This window comes from Xyrauchen texanus, chromosome 12 (genome assembly GCF_025860055.1).
Source record: "Xyrauchen texanus isolate HMW12.3.18 chromosome 12, RBS_HiC_50CHRs, whole genome shotgun sequence".
Classification (NCBI taxonomy): domain Eukaryota; kingdom Metazoa; phylum Chordata; class Actinopteri; order Cypriniformes; family Catostomidae; genus Xyrauchen; species Xyrauchen texanus.
This window is the reverse complement of record NC_068287.1, coordinates 11,299,424-11,310,907: the sequence shown is the minus strand read 5'-3', so window position 1 is coordinate 11,310,907 and position 11,484 is coordinate 11,299,424. Positions and strand designations below refer to the sequence as shown.

At 37.6% G+C, this 11,484-nt stretch overlaps 1 pseudogene; it reads left to right on the top strand.

Moving 5' to 3' along the window:
• The window catches only part of LOC127652283 (neoverrucotoxin subunit alpha-like), a 144,248-nt pseudogene extending 136,972 nt beyond the window's left edge, over positions 1-7,276 (top strand).
• The last annotated feature ends 4,208 nt before the right edge of the window (positions 7,277-11,484 follow it).

Below are 11,484 nucleotides of genomic sequence, written 5' to 3'. Positions count from 1 at the left end.
AGCTTCCAAATTGCCATGATCTCCATTTGACTAAACTAGCTGTAGAAGTTTTGCTATATTTGTCTCCAAGGTGTTCATAGATCTTTTATCTCTACAAGGCAGAATGTGATTTCTGTCCATGTTTTGTTCTGTGCAATTAAAATCCCCCCCCCAGGAACAAGAATTCTTTGCTGCAAAGGGTATCTAAGGGTATTTATACACCTGAGGTTGAAATGTACACACAAATAAAAACAAAAATATGATTTCCAAAAAGTGTTCTTACTTTTAAATGTCTACTTTTTAAAATGTCCTTGAAATCATAAGAACATGGACTGAAACTCCTACTAATTAAAATAGCTACTCCTCCTCTATGTAAGGTGTTATTAAAACTTAAATAACTGTGTTTCCAGTTCAAAAGTAGCCTATTTACTTTGTATACAACTTTATGCAACTCTCCGTATGTCTATTACACCATGAAACATGAGCAGATGAAACATGAACTTCACTGACAATCAAAAATAAAAATAAATACTGTCCCCAAAGAAAACACAACCCATTAGCTTTTTCACAGCCATCATTATTCAATTGAATATTACTGTAACACAGTTAAAGGATGGGCAAGGAGGAGGCGAGAACCGGCTTGTCAACATAAATAATAATTTAATTAAACTCAAAACAAAAACATAAACAAACACACATGCGGACATGCCCGTAATTCTCTCTCTCTCGAACAATCGTCACCGGCCGCCTTTATCCCTCGCGCGCCTCATCAGGCCGATTGGGGACCGGGCGCGCGATATTCCGGGGTGTATCTCGCATCCCGCGTGGTCATCCCCGTCTTCCTCGCCCTGGGAGGAGACAGGAGGGGAAAAACAACAAAATAGGTGAGGGAAAAGGCCAACACGGTGCGAAAGGGAGAGAGAGAGGAGAGAGAGAGAGAAAAAACTCACTCACCGGTTCTCTGATGTACCGTCGCGTGGTCCCCGAACACTCCTCCACACTCAGGCGGACGACAGCCGCTCCAACCCCGGGCGAAACGGAGTGAAACCTTCGACCCCCAGCGGGCAGAACGCGCCTCCGCTTTTCTGCCAGCAAATGGGGACACTCCTCCGCCCCTGGCAGTGGCCCTACCGCTCCGGGCGGTCGGAGAGATTCTTCCCTCCTCCCCTCGCGGACGGCGGTCTCCCTCAACCCCTCCACATCTCTGGGGACGGCAGGGCACTCCTCCGCCCCCGGCAGCGGCTCCCTCGCTCCAGGCAGTCGAGGTATCCCGTCCCCACTTGCCCCGTGGACGACGGCCGTTCCCCGCATCCGGGCGGTCGGGCCACTCCGTCACCCGGCAGATGGCAGCGGCGCTCCCCAGGTTGGACGGCAGTGTCAAAGACTCTGCGACAGGCATCCCTCCTCCTTCCCGGCTTTCGGCACCAATGTAACACAGTTAAACGATGGGCAAGGAGGAGGCGAGAACCGGATTGTCAATATAAATAATAATTTAATGAAAACTCAAACCAAAACCATAAACAAACACACATGACGGACATGCCCGTAATTCTCTCTCTCTCGAACAATCGTCACCGGCCGCCTTTATCCCTCGCGCGCCTCATCAGGCCGATTGGGGACCGGGCACGCGATATTCCGGCCCCGCCCCCCCTCCGCTCCACAATTACGTTTTCACACTATTCTCTTTAAACTGTACAATTCTTTGTTTGTAAAGCACCCCACAAATAATAATGATGCAAATAATTCAATTGATACAGAGGAATGTCAGATCACGGATACTATGGCTTAAACACATTAGACACTGATGAGCTGTTTTTAGCACTGAAGACAGTTGGAAAAAATATCTACATATCCTATGACCCAAAGGTGTGGAAATAAATGAGTTGTTGTGCTCAACTACCCTAATCGCAGGGTTGATGGTTCGGTTCCCAGCCCACATGATTCCACCTGCCGAAGTGTCCTTGGGCAAGACACTGAACCCAAAGTTGCTCCCAACGGCAGGCTAGCACCTTGCATGGCAGCTCTGCCGTCATTGGTGTATGAGTGTTTGTATGAGAGTGTGTGTGAATGTGTGTTTGAATGGGTGAATTAGTCAAAGTGTAAAGCGCTTTGGTAACCTCTAAGGTTAAAAAAGGCGCTATATAAGTGCAGACCATTTACACTATCATTATTTAAAGGCACTTCTCATTTCAGGTGTTACTCTGTGGGATAAAAAATCATTATATGAAGATTTGGACACTCATACGCAGCTCCAAACTGATTTGAAGTTTAGTAGTTCTGACTCTCTCTCTGATAAGTCCAGTCTCCTGGATGTAAGTGCCTCTCTGAAGGCCAGCTTCTTGGGGGGGCTGGTGGAGGTGGGAGGATCTGCCAAGTACCTGCGTGATACCAAATCCTCAAACCAGCAGTCAAGAGTAATAATGCATTACAGTGAAACCTCAAGATTCGATCAGCTCACTATGACCCAGCTGGGCAAGATCACCTACCCTCAGGTGTTTGAGCAGAAAACTGCAACTCATGTGGTCACAGCTGTACTGTACGGAGCTCAGGCTGTTATGGTGTTTGATCGGACATTTTCAGAAGATGAGAACAAACAAGAGATTGAGGGAAATCTGAATGTCATGGTCAAGAAGATACCTGCATTTTCCATTGAAGGACAAGGAGCTGTAACATTGGGAGAGGATGATAAAAAGATAGCTGAGAATATCAGCTGCACATTTTATGGAGACTACCAACTTCAGCAGAACCCCACCTCGTACATGGAGGCATTGCAGGTGTACAAGCAGCTCCCCACTCTGCTAAAGGACAATCCACAGAATGTGGTTCCAGTAAAAGTCTGGCTCTATCCTCTTCATCTTCTGGATACAAAAGCAGCTCAGTTGGTCAGAGAAATTACACAAGTCTGATTTCCAACACTGAAGAAATAATAGAGGAGCTGGTGGAGGTAGAGAGAAGATGCAACGACCTGTTCAGAAATACATTGGTAAATGTTTTCAGTGACATCAAAGAGAGACTGCACTCATATCAGAATTCATTTAGCAAATACAAGCTGGTCCTCCAGAAAGCACTGTGCAGGGTCCTGCCTGCTATTCGAGGAGGTGAGATGGAGCAGCAGTCATTGGAAGACATTCTGAATATCCACAACAGCTCCCCTTTTAATGCTAGCATGCTAAACCAGTGGTTAGATTATGCAAAGTCTGAACTTCACCACTTGACTTCTTACACAAAATCGCTGAAGGGGATCAAAACTGAAGACACAGACGGTCTCAACACTATCCTCCTTGATCCTGATATTGATGTAGTGGTGTGCTTGACCTTCACATCTCTGAAGTATGAAGATCCATATCTTTCAACTCTGAAGGATTTCTTGAAATCGGAAGATTTTAAAGGCTTAGAGAAAAATTGTGCTCTAACTTCTTATGCAGGAAAGTGGTTCAACGATCCTGAGATCATCACAAAGATGAGAGAGAACTACTCTCACTTCAAAGGTTTTTCAGAGGCCAGTAAAGGTGACAAGAGAATCTGCTTCATTGTTTCTGCCATCTCTGAACCCTCACTTCCAGGCTCCACCATCTACCTGTATGAAAATGGGAAACTGATAGACAAACAGTTCCAGCCTGTGTCCAAGCCACCCCCACCAATAGTAGTGAACACCGTGGACAAAGTGACCCTCAAACTGCAGAAGTCCCCAACTGCAGACACAATGCATTACAAAGTTGAGTACAAAGCTGATGGTGAGGAAATATGGCATATCGAAGACACATTTGATGAAATCTGTATTCTAAAGGGACTGAAACTTGGAAAGCAGCATTTGGTTCACTACAGGGTAGTGAGTAAAGTGGGAATAAGTGAAGCCAGCGACAGTGTCCGTGTGCGTATTATGAACAGTGAGTATGATTTGCACACTTTTTTTATATATCTTTAGCTTTTTCCAAAATGTCTTCATTGTTTTCCCTCCTAATTTCTTCCTCAGCAACACCTGTGATTGTGGGCGGGCAAGGAGGTGATGCTTTCTCCATCTTAACCTCTCCCATTGGCATGACCTTAAGGAAGATCAGGGTTTCTATCAGACCAAACACAGTATGTGAAGATTTTTTTTATTCCCTTCTCTTTTCTCAAACATTATCATCGCCAACTGCTTCATTACATTTTATTTCAGTTACATCATTAGATTTTTTAATTATTGGTCTGTCACAGTTTATCTATCTGTTGAATTAATAGTTCACCCCAAAATGAAAATTCTTTCAGTAGGTACTCATCCTAATGTTGTTTCAAACCCATATGAATTTCGTTCCTTGGTAGAAAAAAGCAATAATTTAATAAATGTTCCTTTGGCTGAATTCAACACAATGGCAGAAGAACTGTACCGCTTAATAATGCTTAATGATAACCACTAAAAATAATCACTTTCTATGATAAACAGAATGTTATTTACTCTTAAATTAAATCAATAATAAAGTTTACAAACAGAGCAAAAAATCCAATGCGATGGCTACACGATTACATCAAACCTCTCTTGCATGTCTCATAATCTTGACATTATTTCAAACTTAAGCTTTATACTGCATATTCTCCAGATATTCTAGATTTTTTTTTAATTCTTTGACTATGGCCCCATTTACACGCTGCTTAAATATGCATTTTCTGTGATCGAATAGCTATCGGACAGCACTTGATCACATTAAATGCCATGAGTAAATGCACTCAAGATGAAACCACATTCGGAGGTGGTCAAGGATGGATTCTGACCACATTCAAAGAAGGTGTACAAGCAAATGTAATTTTGTTATCCAGATACAAATACATAAGTGATTAATTATAAAATGCTGAGATTGCGCTACAGCATTGTTGCCTTATTCTTTTCATTCCGCCATCACAATGTGAATAAAACCACAGACAGTGACATTTTGTGATTCTGTCACCCAATTTAATGAACAGTAATTATTCCATTGGAATACACTTGGAATATCTCGTCTTTCTCCTTAAATTCCCACTTGCGTCACTCTCCTGGTCTGTAATCTAATTACTGTGGCTTGTGCAACACTCAAGTGAAACCAGGCTTTAATTCTGCATTATAAGCATATTAAGTGCTTATAAGTTGCCGAACTCATAATGAATATCATTACATTTGTTTCGGTGGTCTGAACTTCCACTTTGGTGGCCGCCTAAAAACTTGAACTGTCAAAGTGATGGAAAGCATTTGGATCGTCCATAAATGTTTTTAGAATTTGCTAAAAGACAGATCATTTTCATTCAATGCAGCCTCTGATGTAATATGCATGTAGTGTTTTCTATTTTGCATGTGTAAATGTGATTGGATCTCTCTCTGATCACAGTGGAGACACATTTGACTGCAAGGTGTAAATGCAATCCAGCTAAAGAATATCCAGATACTCTAATTGTCATTGCCACCATAACCTTGGGGTATGTGTAAAGTTTTAATGCGCAAGCCAGCACCATCTATTTATTAAAAGTCATAAGCAAATATGTCTTTAAACCAACTGTCTTAAAGAAACATTGACTGACAAGTAGTGCCATTACGGCAAATCTATGCAGCCCAACCAGATATATTCCACAAATGTATGCATGGCCCATTGCAGTCTATGGCAGCCCAAAGAACCCTATCCTAAAAAGCTGAACATTTTTGCACATTGTCTGGGGAGGATCTGAACAAGATTTTGAAAAACCTACTTTTTCAGACTCCTAGACTGTGCTATGGATTATCATCACATTTGGTTATTAAAAGCTTTTTGATACATCAAACTGTTTGCATGTAACTGTTTGAATGTAATAATCAAATCTCACCTCAAGCAAACCAAACAGGACATGAGACTATATCTTAACTTATTGAAACAAAACCTGGTGCCATTTGGGGACATCTCCACTTACTGGCCATGAAATGAGTTCAGTGATGGCCAGTGTTCTTGGGCCAGCCATATTGACTGTCAGCTTTTAGAATTTGTTCTTAAAATGTTTTTACCAATGCTTTGGAGACAAAACTTAGTAAATGTTATCAGCACCATGTCAAGTTGGTACTTTGGAATTTTGGCATTCATCACCATTCTCCCGAAAAGTCATCTAGCTCCCTACGTCATGAACCAGTCGTGAACCTGAATTGGCACTGGCAAGGATGTTGGTCCACTGAATATTGGGATGCTTGTTACTCCATCAACTGTAACACGATTTCAAGGTTGCACGGTTAAACGCAGCTGGTATTAATCAACAACATTGCTGTATAAATTACACTGTTGTGCATTTTTTTGTAGATATTAAAACATACAGAGTAATTATGAAAGATAATTGACATAAATGAAGAAAAGTAAATACAAAGGAATGTATTTTATACATTTTATAAAAGCTAAAATATTTAAATGATTGTTTCCCATTCATGCCCATTATGGGTGAACTATATTACAAACAACATCTCTTTTAAAGAGAAAAAATGGCTTTGACTTCAGAATTTACATGTGTGCTTGTCTTCAAACAAAAAGACTTTAGAAGACATGACAACATTTCCGGTAAGGAAACATAGTGAGCAACGATGCTCCCTGGTTTTTACAGTGCATTCTGGGACGTTTTAGGGAGTGAACGTTTCAGTGCACTGGAACAATTTTACAAACGGTATAGCCATCTACTGATCAGTGACATCTACTGGTCATTATATCTGACAAAGTTGCTATTTAAAAATAAACCTGTTTAATATTTTTATAAATTTAGATTAATTTGGCCTAATTTCATGACTCTTTACATCCTGTTGGTCCTATGGAATGCAGTTATACCCATCTGCTGCTGTGCTTGGCCTCATAATTGCTGCTTGCGATTGCTAATTTTGTCTTGAAATGTAAGCTACTAAGGAGGACATAAATAAAGCAACATAATGTTTTCCACAAACAAATATAGTTGTAATAAATGGTTAGAGGCTGATACATTTAATATTCCTGAAATAAACTGAAACAAAATAAAGATTATTCTTCTTCCCCAGATTGCCTCAATTGCGGTGACTCTCTCAGATGGCCAGGAAAAGACACTTGGCATTCAAAAAACAGAGGAAGTTCAAGAATTTCTATTTGATGAGAATGATCAAATCCTTGATGCAGTACTGTGGCCAAATAGCTATAACGACCGACTTGGGGGTTTTGAACTGATTGTTGTGAAGAGGAACGGAACCACAACATTCTCTGCCAAGTGTGATTCCCTGGGTAATCCTCAGAGGATTGATGTGAATTCAGGGAAATGTTACGGCATGGTCGGGAGAAGTGGAGATGACATTGATTCTCTGGGATTCTACTTCGTTTAGATGTCTCCAGCAAACAGAAGAGCCAAATAAAAAAATAAGCCATTACTTCTACAGACGTCTCCTATACTATCCAATCATATATCCTATACTCTAAACATGCATGTTCTGAAGTGAATATATAAATGAAGTATGAGTAAATGTATCTGATACTTTAATCTGTTTTCTCATATCAGACTTTCCTAATGTTTTTGATATTAAGGTCAATTAAACAAAAATAAATAAATAATAAATGAATGACAAGTTAAAATGATCAAATCTATAGGTAAATCAATAATGATTTTGGGGCAGTCAACAAATGCATCATTTATTGTTTTATTCATAATGTATGTCCATCTTTATATTTCATTTTTATCTTCTGGTTTATTTTAATTAACTGCAAAAATATTTGAGGAAGTACAAAAATCTTGATGTAGTTGTATAATGATAATAAAGAGCTTATCTTATAAAGATCCAATACACGCCTCTCTTACTGTTTATTTTTTACTATGTATAATTGTGTATTTCAAATTAGCTTCTATTTTAGCTGCAAGATGTTGCCCACAAATGTTCTTTTTATTTACATTTACAATAACTACATAATCATATAACATTCTGAGTTAATGAAAAACTAAAGTAAGTTAGCAGGTAGAAAGAGAATTCATACTTAACAAGTTCACTTAAATTAAAAATCTGTTAATTGGAAAACTACATTTTGAAACCATCAGTTGAGAATTAAATAATTTCAGTATTGTGAACTGGACTATGTAATCATTACTATTTTTTTATCAGAATCTCTTTATTGTCATTATTGCTGAAGCATTTGTAGCAAAAGAAGTACAACTATTATCACTGAGAGCACAATGCTAGAAGTCCACAGATAACTGCTTCATTTCATTAAGTTTATCAACTCAACGTGATGAGTTTATTTTAAAGACAATCTAGGCAAATAATTATCATTATTACAGCAGAACTGTAACTGTTTATAAATATTTCAAGATGTACAGGCTCACACTTTAAATTGTCAGTGCTTTGTATTTCAGATAATTAAAATAGCAACAGATCCAGTGAAACAATTAAGGTTGAGTGTTTGTTTTTATATTTTACATGCCATTTTACAACAGCAAGAGTTAAAGGACTAAAAATAGTCGACCCACTGGCATTATGATATAGTCAATTAAAAGTGAAACTAATCTGTCTGTAAACAAATGTTGAAAAACGAACTTGTGTCATGCACAAAGTAGACGTCCTAAACGACTTTCCAAAACTATAGCTTGTTAATATTAAATCTGTGGAGTGGTTCAAAAATGTGTGTGTGTAAACTTCAACTATGTAAACTATTGAATGTGAAGGTCAATATTGCATGAATTGACAAAGAGTCATATTTAAACCTGGCAAAGCAAAGGTTTCTCATTCACATTTTACAACTTCCAAAGTAGGAAAAGTGCTATGAAATGCATTTTTAAGTCAAAATTACAACTTGTAGGCTTGTGCAGAAATTCTCAACTCTGCTGAGATACAGGGGTATGATGTCAAACAAACATGTCGACACTCAGGGAGATATACAAAGTAAGTGATAAACATTCACTTTATTATGTAATATCAATAAATGAGTTCATTTCCACATTACATGTCATTAAAGCTTGTTTAACAAACACCTGCAGAAACAGCTGTATAAAACTGTAAACTGGTTGGTTTGCGAAGCAGGTTTTGAGGTCAGTACCTTTAAATTGAGGTTCTCGTTATAATCTCTTTTGATAATCGGACACCTGAAGCACAAATGCTAGTGCTGCAGCATTGTTTATCAGTTGGGTTGCTAGGAGACATCTCTAGTGAGAGTCAAACCCCTGCTAAGCTAATGGGAGTGTTGCAGTTTTGTTTCCTTAAACGTCATCTTCCGAATATCATTGAATGGAATGCATTTATGGTCGGAGATATCAAGTAGGAATATCCCACATCCAACTTGAATGGAACGCAGCATAACCGTGTACCCTGACGAAAACAAAATGTATTGCAAGCAACATTTAAATCGCAAATATTATTATATAGATTTTTCCAGGTATTATAGACCTCCTTAGTAGATTCATATGAAAAATTATGATTCTTGAATGTCTGTTCGGGAGACACAAAATTCTCCTTGGCAGTCAAAACTATTTTGTTTTGTATGTTAGAAAATATGCAAATATTCATAGTTTACCTTAATATGTCTCAATTTGACCCCACATAGAATTTAAAAACTCAGGATTAAAAGTTATCTTGTCTCATAAGCATTGCAACAATTCCAAATTAGTTCCATCCATCCATTTTTCATAGATGCTTGTACTATGCAGTTCGCAGGTAGTGCTGGAGCCTATCCAAGCTGTCTAGAATTTCTGTGAACTTCTAGTATTGTAGTCTTAATAATGTGCTCAGGGAAACACTCTGGACAGGTGGCAAGTCCATTACAGGCAGGGTTGGGAGGGTTCCTTTTTAAATGTATTCCACTACAGATTACAGAATACATGCTGTAAAATATAATTGATAACATATTCTGTTAGATTACTCAATGTCAGTAACATACTCTAAATACTTTTGATTAATTCTTCAGCACTGGTAGATTTTTTCACTTGTTTTGACTATAAAAACTCTGCCAGTGCAGTAAGACAAAATACACATGTTAAAAATACATCCTCTAAAAATCTAAATATCTCATTCAGTGTTGTTTCTAAAACAAGATAAATCAAATTGATCTTGTTTTAAGGATTTTTACAGGAAAACAATTCAAAAATGACTATCAAGAATATGATTTTTGCCCTAATATCAAAGTTCTTACTAGAGAAAAAAAAGAAATTAAGATTTAACCTGAATTTTCTTGATAAAAAAATGTGACCGTGTCTGGTAACATGTGCATGTAAAATGAATAGAAATAGCATTTTAGCTTAGCGTAAAGCTGACAATTTACACAAGGTTTATTTCTATTTCTTCTGCTCCAAACTTCAAACGTACTTCTCTGTCTGCTCGTATGAATGTAACACATCATAATAAAGTGTTTCACCGCTGTTCAAATGCACTTTGGATCGCATCATTTATGTGTATAAATGTTTTCCATCTGAAAGGACTAAATATTAAATGAAACAAATGACAATAAAATGCAAAATATTTTCTTCAGTAATCAAAATACTTTTGAATGTAACTGTATTCTATATACCAGTGATTTAAATTGTAACTGTAGTGGAATACAATACTTTTTGTATTTTAAATACGTAATCCCGTTACATGTATTCCGTTTTCTCCCCAACCCTGATTACAGGACACCACACACAGACACCAACATCACACAACAGACAAACACATTCACACTCACACCTACGGGCAATTTGGAGTCTCCAATTAATCAAACCTGCATTCTTTGGATCCAGAGGAAACCCACGCAAACATTGGGAGAACATTCAAACTCCACACAGAAGGGCCCAGTTGAACCAGTACTCGAACCCAGGACCATCTTGCTGTGAGATGTCAGACCTTCCAACTGAACCACAGTGCCACCCTTTTAAATAAGTTGATAAACTTAATGAAATGAAGCAGTTATCTGTGGACTTCTAGCATTGTGCTCTCAGTGATAATAGTTGTACTTCTTTTGCTACAAATGCTTCAGCAATAATGACAATAAAGAGATTCTGATAAAAAATAGTAATGATTACATAGTCCAGTTCACAATACTGAAATTATTTAATTCTCAACTGATGGTTTCAAAATGTATTTTTCCAATTAACAGATTTTTAATTTAAGTGAACTTGTTAAGTATGAATTCTCTTTCTGCCTGCTAACTTACTTTAGTTTTTCATTAACTCAGAATGTTATATGATTATGTAGTTATTGTAAATGTAAATAAAAAGAACATTTGTGGGCAACATCTTGCAGCAAAATAGAAGCTAATTTGAAATACACAATTCTACATAGTAAAAAATAAACAGTAAGAGAGGCGTGTATTGGATCTTTATAAGATAAGCTCTTTATTATCATTATACAACTACATCAAGATTTTTGTACTTCCTCAAATATTTTTGCAGTTAATTAAAATAAACCAGAAGATAAAAATGAAATATAAAGATGGACATACATTATGAATAAAACAATAAATGATACATTTGTTGACTGTCCCAAAATCATTATTGATTTACCCATAGATTTGATCATTTTAACTTGTCATTTATTTATTATTTAATTATTTATTTTTGATTAATTGACCTTAA